Raw genomic sequence first — 13,238 nt, forward strand, 5'->3', positions numbered from 1 at the left:
TATTTGATACTTTGCTGAAATAGGTTTTGGGAGGAAGAAGGAAGGAAAAGATCTGAACCAGAGCTGGAAGAGAAGATGTTACGAAGCAAAGAACAGGACGTGGAAGCTGTTGCTCAGAGCAAATGGTGTCATACTTAAAACTGTGCCCAGAGGCAACAGATGAACTAGAGAGTAGGAATACCTAATGGTCAGTCTCCCTTTCTTGATACTTCTCCTGAACACTTTCTAACTCAATCTAGTATCTATTTCTAGGATAAATCCTAAAAACTTAAAGCAGAACCTAATTTGCTTTCTCTTACTAATTAAGTGAACCTACATACATGTGCTGTCCAAAATAAAACAATAAAGTGTGATATATTTTAAAAATCACCATGTATTATAGGCATATACAAAGAAAAATCTAAAAACTACATATTCAATTAAAATTACTTAATCTAATATTTGATAATTGATGAATAGTTATGATAAGTTAATGTAAGTAAACAAAATAAAATCAAAATATTTAGATATGCGTTATTCTTCTACTCATTCATTTTTTTTTAACATCTTTATTGGAGTATAATTACTTTACAATGTTGTGTTAGTTGCTGCTGTATCACAAAGGGAATCAGCTATATGTATACATATATCCCCATAACCCCTCCCTCCCACCCTCCCTATCCCACTCCTCTATGTGGTCACAAAGCACAGAGCTGATCTCCCTGTGCTACGTAGCTGCTTCCCACTGGCTAGCTATTTTACATTTGGTAGTGTATATATGTCAATGCTATCTCTCACTTTGTCCCAGCTTACCCTTCCCCGTCCGCGTGTCTGAAAGTCCATTCTCTACATGTGCGTTTTTATTCCTGCCTTGCTCCTAGGTTCATAAGAACCATTTTTTCTTTTCTTTTTTTAGATAACATACATATGTGTTAGCATACAGTATTTCTTGTTCTCTTTCTGACTTACTTCACTCTGTATGACAGATTCTAGGTCCATCCACTTCACTACAAATAACTCAATTTCGCTACTTTTTATGGCTGAGTAATATTCCTTGTGTATACGTGCCACATCTTCTTTATCCATTCATCTCTCGATGGACACCTAGGTTACTTCCATGTCCTGGCTATGGTAAATAGTGCTGCAGTGAACACTGTGGTACACGACTCTTTTTGACTTACGGTTTTCTCAGGGTATATGCCCAGTAGTGGGAGTGCTGGGTCATATGGTACTTCTATTTTTAGTTTTTTAAGGAAGCTCCATACTGTTCTGCACAGTGGCTGTATCAATTTACATTCCCACCAACAGGGCAAGAAGGTTCTCTTTTCTCCACACCCTTTCCAGCATTTATTGTTTGTAGATTTTTTGATGATGGCCATTCTGACTGGTGTGCCGTGATACCTCATTGTAGTTTTGATTTGTGTTTCTCTAATGATTAGTGACGTTGAGCATCCTTTTATGTGTTTGTTGGCCATCTGTATAACTTCTTTGGAAAAATGTCTATTTAGACCTTCCGCCCATTTTCGGATTGGGTTGTTTGTTTTTTTGATATTGAGCTGTATGACCTGCTTGTATATTTTGGAGATTAATCCTTTGTCAGTTGCTTTCTTTGCAAATACTTTCTATCATTCTGAGGGTTGTAGTTTGTTCTTGTTTATGGTTTCCTTTGCTATGCAAAACCTTTTAAGTTTCATTAGGTCCCATTTGTTTATTTTTATTTCCATTTCTCTAGGAGGTAGGTCAAAAAGGATCTTGCTGTGATTTATGTCATAGAGTGTTCTGCCTATGCTTTCCTCTAAGAGTTTGATAGTGTCTGGCCTTACATTTAGGTCTTTAATCCATTTTGAGTTTACTTTTGTGTATGGTGTTAGGAAGTGTTCTAATTTCATTTTTTTACATGTAGCTGTCCAGTTTCTGAGCACCACTTATTGAAGAGGCTGTCTTTTCTCCATTGTATATTCTTGCCTCCTTTATAAAAAAATAAAGTGACCATATGTGTGTGGGTTTATCTCTGGGCTTTCTATCCTGTTCCATTGAACTATATTTCTCTTTTTGTGCCAGTACCATACTGTCTTGATTACTGCAGCTTTGTACTATAGTCTGAAGTCAGGGAGCCTGATTCCTCCAGCTGCATTTTTCTTTCTCAAGATTGCTTTGGCTATTCGGGGTCTTTTGTGTTTCCACACAAATTGTGAAATTTTTTGTTCTAGATCTGTGAGAAATCCCATTAGTAGTTTGATAGGGATTGCACTGAAACCGTAGATTGCTTTGGGTACTATAGTCATTTTCACAATGTTGATTCTTCCAATCCAAGAACACGGTATATGTCTTCATCGGTTTGTATCATCTTTAATTTCTTTCATCAGTGTCTTATGGTTTTCTGCATACAGGCCTTTTGTCTCCTTAGGTAGGTTTATTCCTAGGTATTTTATTCTTTTTCTTGCAACGGTGAATGGGAGTGTTTCCTTAATTACTCTTTCAGATTTTTCATCATTAGTGTATAGGAATGCAAGAGATTTCTGTGCATTAATTTTGTATCCTGCTACTTTACCAAATTCATTGATTAGCTCTAGCAGTTTTCTGGTAGCGTCTTTAGGATTCTCTATGTATAATATCACGTCATCTGCAAACAGTGACAGTTTTACTTCTTCTTTGCCAATCTGGATTCCTTTTATTTCATTATCTTCTCTGATTGCTGTGGCTAGAACTTCCAAAACTATGTTGAATAATAGTGGTGAGAGTGGGTAACCTTGTCCCGTTCCTGATCTTAGCGGAAATGGTTTCAGTTTTTCACCATTGAGGACGATGTTGGCTGTGGGTTTGTCATATACGGCCTTTATTATGTTGAGGAAAGTTCCCTCTAAGCCTGCTTTCTGGAGGGTTTTTATCATAAATTGGTGTTGAACTTTGTCGAAAGCTTTCTCTGCATCGATTGAGATGATCATATGGTTTTTCTCCTTCAATTTGTTAATATGGTGTATCACGTTGATTGATTTGCGTATATTGAAGAATCCTTGCATTTCTGGGATAAACCCCACTTGATCATGGTGTATGATCCTTTTAATGTGCTGTTGGATTCTGTTTGCTAGTATTTTGTGGTGGATTTTTGCATCTATGTTCTTCAGTGATATTGGCCTGTAGTTTTCTTTTTCTGTGACATCTGTGCCTGATTTTGGTATCAGGGTGATGGCCTCATAGAATGGGTTTGGGAGTGTTCCTCCCTCTGCTATATTTTGGAAGAGTTTGAGAAGGACAGGTGTTAGCTCTTCTTTAAATGTTTGCTAGAATTCGCCCGTCAAGCCATCTGGTCCTGGGCTTTTATTCGTTGGAAGCTTTTAAATCACAGTTTCAATTTCACAATTTTTTTTGTAATTGGTCTGTTCATATTTTCTATTTCTTCCTGGTTCAGTCTCAGAAGGCTGTGCTTTTCTAAGAATTTGTCCATTTCTTCCAGGTTGTCCATTTAATTGGCATATAGTTGCTTGCAGTAATATCTCATGATGCTTTGTATTTCTGCAGTGTCAGTTGTTACTTCTCCGTCTTCATTTCTAATTCTATTGATTTGAGTCTTCTCCCTTTTTTCTTGATGAGTCTAGCTAATGGTTTACCAATTTTATCTTCTTGAAGAACCAGCTTTTAGTTTTATTGATCTTTGCTATTGTTTCCTTTGTTTCTGTTTCATTTATTTCTGCTCAGATCTTTATGATTTCTTTCCTTCTGCTAACTTTGGGGTTTTTTTTTTTTTTTTGTTCTTCTTTCTATAATTGCTTTAGGTGTAAGGTTAGGTTGTTTATTTGAGATGTTTCGTGTTTCTTGAGGTAGGACTGTATTGCTATAAACTTCCCTCTTAGAACTGCTTTTGCTGCATCCCATAGGTTTTGGGTTCTTGTGTTTTCATTGTCATTTGTTTCTAGGTATTTTTGGATTTTCTCTTTAATTTCTTCAGTGATCTCTTGGTTATTTAGTAGTGTATTGTTTAGCCTCCATGTGTTTGTATATTTTACAGATTTTTTCCTGTAATTGATATCTAGTCTCATAGTGCTGTGGTTGGAAAAGATACCTGAAACGATTTCAATTTTCTTAAATTTACCAAGGCTTGATTTGTGACCCAAAGTATGATCTATCCTGGAGGATGTTCCATGAGCACTTGAGAGGAAAAAGTATTCTGTTGTTTTTGGATGGAATGTCCCATAAATATCTATTAAGTCCATCTTGCTTAATGTGTCATTTAAAGCTTGCTTTTCCTTATTTTCATTTTGCATGATCTGTCCATTGGTGAAAATGGGGTGCTAAGTCCCCTACTATTATTGTGCTACTGTCAATTTCCCCTTTATAGCTGTTAGCATTTGCCTTATGTATTGAGGTGCTCCTATGTTGGGTGCATAAATATTTGCAACTTTTATATCTTCTTCTTGGATGGAGCCCTTGATCATTATGTAGTGTCCTTCTTTGTCTTGTAATAGTCTTTATTTTAAAGTCGATTTTGTTTGATATGAGAATTGTTACTCCAGCTTTCTTTTGATTTCCATTTGCATGTAATATCTTTTTCCAGCCCCTCACTTTCAGTATGTATGTGTCCCTAGGTCTGAAGTGGGTCTGTTGTAGACAGCATATACATGGGTCTTTTTTTGTATCCATTCATCCAGTCCGTGTCTTTTAGTTGGAGCATTTAAACCATTTACATTTAAGGTAGTTATCGATATGTATGTTCCTAATACCGTTTTCTTAATTGTTTTGGGTTTGTTATTGTAGGTCTTTTCCTTCTCCTGTGTTTCCTGCCTAGAGCAGTTAATTTAGCACTTGTTGTAATGCTGGTTTGGTGGGGCTGAATTCCCTTAGCTTTTGCTTGTCTGTAAAGGTTTTAATTTCTCCATCGAGTCTGAATGAGATCCTTACTGGGTAATCTTGGTTGTAGGTTTTTCCCTTTCATCACTTTAAATATGTCCTGCCACTCCCTTCTGGCTTGCAGAGTTTCTGCTGAAAGAACAGCTGTTAACCTTATGGGGATTCCCTTGTATGTTATTTGTTGCTTTTCCCTTGCTGCTTTTAATGTTTTTTTCTTTTTATTTAATTTGTTATAGTTTGATTAGTATGTGCCTTGGCGTGTTTCTCCTTGGATTTATCTTGTATGGGACTCTCTGCACTTCCTGGACTTGATTCACTATTTCCTTTCCCATGTTAGGGAAGTTTTCAACTGTAATCTCTTCAAATATTTCCTCAGATCCTTTCTTTTTCTCTTCTTCTTCTGGGACCCTTATAATTCGAATGTTGGTGTGTTCAATGTTGTCCCAGAGGTCTCTGAGAGTGTCCTCAATTCTTTTCATTCTTTTTTCTTTATTCTGCTCTGTGATAGTTATTTCCACTATTTTATCTTTCAGGTCACGTATCCGATCTTCTGCCTCTGTTTCTCTGCTATTGATTCCTTCTAGAGAATTTTTAATTTCATTTATTGTGTTGTTCATCATTGTTTGTTTGCTCTTTGGTTCTTCTAGGTCCTTGTTAAACGTGTCTTGTATTTTCTACATTCTATTTCCAAGATTTTGGATCAACTGTACTATCATTACTCTGAATTCTTTTTCAGGTAGACTGCGTATTTCCTCTTCATTTGTTTGGTCTGGTGGGTTTTTATCTTGCTCCTTCATCTGTTGTGTATTTCTCTGTCTTCCCATTTTGCTTACTTACTGTGTTTGGGGTCTCTCTTTCACAGGCTACAGGTTCGTAGTTCCCTTTGTTTTTGGTGTCTGCCCCCCGTGGGTAAGGTTGGTTCAGTGGGTTGTAAAGGCTTCCTGGTGGAGGGGGCTGGTCCCTGTGTTCTGGTGGGTGGGGCTGGATCCTGTCTTTCTGGCGGGCAGGGCTGCGTCTGGTGGTGTGTTTTGGGGTGTCTGTGAACTTAGTGTGATTTTAGGCTGCCTCTCTGCTAATGGGTGGGGGTTGTGTTCCAGTCTTGCTAGCTGTTTGGCATGGGGCATCCAGCACTGGAGCTTGCTGGCCATTGGGTGGAGCTGCGTCTTAGCATTGAGACGGATATCTGGGAGAGCTCGTGCCGAATGATATTACACGGAGCCGGGAGGTCTCTGGTGGTCCAATGTCCTGAACTCAGCTCTTGCACCTCAGAGGCTCAGGCCTGACACCCAGCCAGAGCACCAAGACCCTGTCAGCCACACAGCTCAGAAGAGAAGAGAGAAAAAAAGAAAGAAAAAAAATTTAAAGAAAAATTAAATAAAATAGAATAATTAAAATAAAAAAATATTAAAATAAAAAAAATTAAAACGTTACCAAAGGAAAAAAAAAGGAGAGCAACCAAACCAATAAACAAATCAACCAATGATAACAAGCGCTAAAAACTATACTAAGATAAACATAAAAATCAGAAACCAGTCAGTCGCAGACAGCAAACCCCAAGTCTACAGTTGCTCCCAAAGTCCACCGCCTCAATTCTGGATTGATTCGTTGTCTATTCAGGTATTCCACAGATGCAGGGTACCTCAAGTTGACTGTGGCAATTTAATCCGCTGCTCCTGAGGCTGCATGGAGAGATTTCCCTTTCTCTTCTTTGTTCGCACAGCTCCTGGGGTTCAGCTTTGGTTTTGGCCCTGCCTCTGCATGTAGGTTGCCCTCAGGCTTCTGTTCCCACCCAGACAGGCTGGGGCTAAAGCAGCAGCTGATTAGGGGGCTCTGGCTCACTTAGGCTGTGGGGAGGGAGGGGTACGGTAGTTATAATTGGAATGCAGGGCGAGCCTGCCGCAGCAGAGGCCAGCGTGACATTGCAACAGCCTGAGGCGCGCTATGTGTTCTCCCGGGGAAGTTGTCCCTGGATCATGGGACCCTGGCAGTGGTGGGCTGCACAGGCTCCCGGGGGCGGGGGCGTGTGGATAGTGACCTGTGCTTTTACACAGGATTCTTGGTGGCTGCAGCAGCAGTGTTAGCGTTTCATGCCCTCTCTTTTGGCCGAGCTGATAGCCATGGCTCACACCCGTCTCTGGAGCTCATTTAGGGGGCACTCTGCCTTCTGTGGGAAGACAGGGAAGGAATACCCTCTCCTCATGCACCCTGAAACAATGGTCTCTTGCCTCTTAGGCAGGTCCAGAGCTTTTCCCAGACTCCCTCCCGGCTAGCTGTGGTGCGCTAGCCCCCTTCAGGCTGTGTTCATGCAGCCAACCCCAGTCCTCTCCCCGGGATCTGACCTCCAAAGCCCGAGCCTCAGCTCCCAGCCCCCGCCCGCCCCGGCGGGTGAGCAGACAAGCCTCTCAGGCTGGTGAGTGCAGGTCAGCACCGATCCTCTGTGCGGGAATCTCTCCGCTTTGCCCTCTGCACCCCTGTTGCTGTGCTCTCCTCCGTGGCTCCGAAGCTTTCCCCCACTCCCGCCCAAGCTCCCGTCTCCACCAGTGAAGGGGCTTCCTAGTATGTGGAAACTTTTCCTCCTTCACAGCTCCCTCCCAGAAGTGCAGGTCCCATCCCTATTCCTTTGTCTCTGTTTTTTCTTTTGCCCTACCCAGGTACGTGGGGGAGTTTCTTACCTTTTGGGAGGTCTGAGGTCTTCTGCCAGTATCCAGGAGTGTTCTGGAGGAGTTGTTCCACATGTAGATGTATTTCTCATGTATTTGTGGGGAGGAAGGTAATCTCCACATCTTACTCCTCCGCCATCTTGAAGGTCCCCCCTCCCTCTACCCATTCTTAATACAACATGGTCTCCATCTACTTTACCATCTGGCTTACTGTCTGCTGAATGTGCTCTACTGTGTCTCCATCCTTCCGAAATGCAACAGGTGAGTTCTAGGTACTGACAGTACAGTAAAGCTGCTTATTTCCTCGTTCTAAAAAGTGGTTATCAGTCCTAGCTGCACCTCAGAAGTACTTGTAGCGTTTTATTGTTTTGATATTTTAGTTTTTTTGTTAAATAGAGATGCACAGGCCCTGCTCTGGTCTGCAGAGCCAGTATCTCTACGGGGCTCCTGCTATGAGGTACACTTGTGAGGTGAGTTAGCTTGAGCCAAGAGCAGGGTTTATCTCTTAAATCAAGCCTACTGCTCCAACCTGAGGAGACCTCTTAAGCTCCTGATTCTGCCTTAGAATGTACTTTTCTTTTCCTCCACTTCATGTCATTTGTAATTCTAATGGACTTTCATTCTACAGCTTCATCCAAATTTCTGTAAAACAATGTTGAGCTAGCTAGGGCTGAGACCTAGGCCCTATGCCACACAAGGAGAAATCTTTTCATTGACAGCAATCTGTTATTAAACACCACAGCTGACTGAAATTTAGCAACCACTGCCATTGCCTCTGGTGAGCCTTCTGATTGTACAGGCTAGAAAGCTAAATGCTGCATTTCCTAGAACACCCTGCACCTAGAGTCCTAGGTAAGTGTACTTTCTCACAACTGGGAAGGCAAGAAGTGAGGAGGAGACCATGAGCCTGCTACCTCAGCTATTTCCTCTGGGCAGCACAGCTATGCAGACAAGGGTTTTTTTTACAGCAGCCTTCCAGCATCCAGTCACCAGACTCACAGGTGCTAATAGGTGGCTGCCGTCTCAGTGGTGGCTTTCTAATCCCTGAAGAGCAACAGGGATTGATCTCAATCTGTATTACTGAACTCAGTAGTGCCGACGGCAGCCTCTGGATTCACTACCTTCCTGTCTGTGGTAGTAGTCGCTCTATAAGGCTCACTCTTGTGGTAGTGTGGGAGGCGTTCCTAGGAGGCCTAGCCTACACAGCCCTCTCCTCCAAACTTTCCACTGGTTTTGTTAATAGCCACACCTCTGACTTAAATCTTTTTATGTTTAAAACGCCTAGAGTAGTTTCTGCCCTCCAATAAACCCCAAATGATATAAGCCTATAAGTGTGTAACTGTTCCATCAGCTAGGTAACAGAACCATCAGCTAGGTAACAGAACCATCAGCTAGGTCATACTACATAGTGCCTACAAGGATATCATCAAAGACCTTGTCAAATACTTTCCCCAAATCATAAAACACAATATCCAAACCTAGCAGTTTCGCAATGCTATCAAAAAAGGAAATCACATTATTCTGATATGATTTGTTCCCAGTAACCTATGCTAACTTATAATTCAGGTCTCCTTCCTTGAAGGACTCACGAATGTTCTAGACTTCTGCCCAAGGGGATGTCAAGCTCACCGGCCCACAGTAATGATGTGATTTGGGGGTCAAACCTGGGTCTGTATATTGGGTCCACCACTTACTTGCTATGAAATCTTTGACAAGTCACTTCACATTCCCAAGTCTCAGTTTCCTTAGTGGCAAATGATAGTGACAATGTTACTTTACAGAGTCCTTGTGAGAAGTTAGTGAGATAATGTATGCAAAGTCCCAAGCACAATGTTTGGCCCATACTAGACACACAATTAATGAGAGCTATAACCTGAGAAATTTACCTTTTAGTCTCTTTTCTAAAAATAATAAATAAATAAATAAAAATTAACTCTTTCATGCTTACATGGCACTTTCCTCATTTTCTCAAAAACACATCAAACTTCACAAACAGTGGAATACAGTTCTCTCACCTGAAAGTTATCTCAACACATTACTGATCATACTCCTAGACAGGAGATATCAAATCAGCTGAGTGCTCCCTTACCATTTCCTCACCTTGCCATTCAAATGTCTTGTATTCATGTTTGTGGTATTCTCTTCATTTTGGAGATCCTTATTCTCTATAGAACCTCTCTGGCTATGTACTGGATAAAGAGAGATGGAGCAAGGTCTTGGAGGAGGCAGAGAAAGGTACGAGCAAGAGTCTGCCCTGTGAAGGAAGAGACCAGAGCTGCTGGATGGCTCAGTATCTCCACTCCCAGTCCCAGGAAGATCAGGTCTCCTTCACTGCACGAGGGAAGCAGGGCTGGGCTCTCCAGATGCTCCAGCTTCCCAAGTTGTTGGAAGGACAAACTGACATAGCGGGCACATGAAGATTAGCTGAAACCATGAAACAGAGCTGCTAACCTGACTGGAGAGTGTGGCTCTTCCTTAAACACTAACAGAGATAGTTTCCCCTTAGGGTAACTACAGGTACCAATCCAGCTCCAGCTCTGAAAGGCTAGAAAGTTCCACCACAGAAACACAGCAGATCTGAACAAGATAAAAGGCCCCAGTTTTTTCTTTGCTGAAACAATTGCTCTTCCAGAGTTACCCACAAAGAAATAATCTCTACTAACTCATCAATTTAATGACAATGGATTCCTGACCTGGTCCTAATCTATTCCTTCAGGATAAAAAATCCTAAATGTTGATTTCCTTAATGACAACCAACATGCTTATACCTCATAATTCCAACTGGCCTAGACTAGTCTGGATAAAGTATAACATATAAGGAAGTAGAGTTCCATGTGTAAATATTGGCTGATGCCAGATTGTGAAAGACCTGGGTTACCAAGCTGAAACCTGGATGTTACATGGGTAATGAGATCCCAGGGAAATGGGAATGGGAAGAGGGGGAGTGGGAGAGAGATGGTAAAAATAATGCCATCATCACTGAAAATAAGTTTGGAGAGTTCTTTGGGCATGCTCTCCAGGTCTATGCCCATTTTGTAAAAAGTAGATCAAATTTTAAATATTTCTTGTCATTTTACTCCAGTTCCCTTCAAAAGCTCTTTTAATAATTTTGCTTCCTAGGCACTTCCCTGGTGGTGCAGTGGTTAAGAATCCACTTGCCAATGCAGGGGACACGGGTTCGAGCCCTGGCCCGGGAAGATCCCACATGCCACAGAGCGACTAAGCCCGTGCACCACAACTACTGAGCCTGCGCTCTAGAGCCCACGAGCCACAACTACTGCAGCCTGCATGCCTAGAGCCTGTGCCCCGCAACAAAGAGAAGCCCGCACACGGCCACAGAGAGCAGCCCCCGCTCGCCGCAACTAGAGAAAGCCTGTGCACAGCAACGAAGACCCAACGCAGCCAAAAAGTAAATTAATTAATAATTTTTTAAAAAAATAATAACTTTGCTTCCTAGAGTCAAATCACCACACTTTTCAGAGGTAAGGAAAACAGGCCTGTAATTTCCAGCTTCACAGATAAAGGTATAAAAAATTATGGAAACATAATTTAAACTGACAAGAATATTAAATCAGGCAACTCTTTTGAAACTCCAAAGGAAAAGGTGATGGAAATCAGTACATTCAGCACACAGTATAACATTCTAGAGATTTTAGAAAATTAAAAATAATATAATGCTATAATCTTTTAGGGAATAAAAAATATATATATAAAATCATTTTAGGGAAGAAAAATGTTAAAGACACATTAGCAAATGGGGCTTCCACTAATGTAACATAACCTAAGAGCTCATACCAACGCATCTAAGACGTTTTAAAGAAGATTTACATCATGAGGAAACACAAAACTAAAAGTAATTATGTGGTTTCACAGAAAGTAAGTTCTGCCTCAATAACTTCTTTACACTCTAAACTATTGCTATACTACGGTATGACGTAACCTGGGGGGTTACACTAACATCATTTGGTTCGATTTTTGGAAACATGGAAGTCCCACATTGTAACAGAATGATGTCTAAATGGTGGAAACTTAAAATACAAGGGAAGTTGTATCATGGGATTTAAAACTTGCTAAAGCATATAAAACAATCACAGGGGGCTTCCCTGGTGGCGCAGTGGTTGAGAGTCTGCCTGCCGATGCAGGGGACACGGGTTCGTGCCCCGGTGCGGGAAGATCCCACATGCCGCGGAGCGGCTGGGCCCGTGAGCCATGGCCGCTGAGCCTGCGCATCCGGAGCCTGTGCTCCACAACGGGAGAGGCCACAACAGTGAGAGGCCCACGTACCGCAAAAGAAAAACAAACAAAAAAAAACAACTACAGGGAACTCTACTTAATGCACTGTAGGGTCCTAAATGGAGAGGATATATCTGTATGTATGGCTGATTCATTTTGCTGTGCAGCAGAAGCTAACACAACATTGTAAAGCAACTATAGTCCAATAAAAAATAATTAGAAAAATAAAAATAAAATAAATAAAGCATATAAAACAACTACATAAACCACTATCTGCTCATTTTAAAAATGAGCTTTTAATAAAATCTCTGTGACCAAAAAAATCATACTTAGGACATAAAATTATGACATACATTGAATGATTTCTGTGGCTGTCAAAGCTGCAAGTCATTACATGAAATATGTGGAAATCTGTGCTATAATTTTAAAGCATGAGGTCTGATAAATCATTATCACATATCTCTTCCTTGAAATATAACAATCTAACATGAATTTGATTCCATAAATACTCATTTTTAAACCACTGTTTAAATGCTGATGTTCAACTATATTGACTACATGGAAAAAGTTGTTTATGTAGTTTCATAGGAAACGCAGTAGCTCTCTAAAGATAGAACAAAGCACCCAGTGATCTTCTAACTGGTCTGTTAAGAATCATAAAACTTGACTAAAAGAATTTTATCAGCTGAGGAAAAGTGATGCTACATGTTGATGGGAAATGTGTTGTAAATGATCTTATCTGTCTTTCTGATCTGCAAGGCATATGACTCGTACCCTAACACTAGCTAGCTCTGGAGGCCACAAGACCATTCAATGTAGCTGGGTGAGCATGTCACGGATGCAGAAGCGCTATTCTAGTAATATGCCCAGCTAGGAATCCAAGTCTTAGACTGCTTTTCAGGGCAAAGGCTCAAGAAACCTATCAACGTGGGAGATAAAAAAAATTCACTCCCCTCTCCTCCTTCCCACCCAGGATTAACTATGTGGCAATCTGTTTTCATCTTGTGCTTCTCGGCCCTCTCTTTCAAAGTATACAACCAGGATGGGCTATGTATACTAAGAAATGTGAAGAAAGCAACGGCAGTGAGCCAAATGACTTGAAGCTATGAGGTAAGACTTATCAAGCAGACTCACAGGGAGAGTAGCAAAAAGAAAGGGGTAGGCAAAAAGAAAACAAAAATGTCAGAGAGGAAATTCCTACCTATATCCATTTTACCTTATCAGCAAATCACTTGACTCTTTATAACTTTCTAGGCTCTACAATGCAAGAAGTCATGTATTACAGCTTTTGTGCCGTGGAGAAGTAGTTCTGTGTGGTGAAAAACAGCTTTGTGCTTAGACTTTGACATTGACCATACAGGACTAGAGTGGTAGGGGGAAGAAAGAGGCCAGTAGGTATCAGGAGGTAATTAATCTGCTTTTGCCTATAACTGAAAAATCACAATGTCCTTCATTGTTAACTGCAATCTTAAAGAGCCATATTTATACAAAAAGAAATGCTAGCCTGTGAAAGTATCTCTG

General features: G+C 40.9%; 1 protein-coding gene across 2 annotated transcripts in view; it reads right to left on the minus strand.

Moving 5' to 3' along the window:
- STK3 (serine/threonine kinase 3) overlaps positions 1-13,238 on the minus strand; it is a 321,732-nt gene that overhangs the window by 78,459 nt on the left and 230,035 nt on the right. The window lies entirely within an intron of this gene.

Source organism: Aethalodelphis obliquidens, unplaced genomic scaffold (genome assembly GCF_003676395.1).
Source record: "Aethalodelphis obliquidens isolate GAN/ISIS:26980383/991018 unplaced genomic scaffold, ASM367639v1 scaffold39, whole genome shotgun sequence".
Taxonomy (NCBI): Eukaryota; Metazoa; Chordata; class Mammalia; order Artiodactyla; family Delphinidae; genus Aethalodelphis; species Aethalodelphis obliquidens.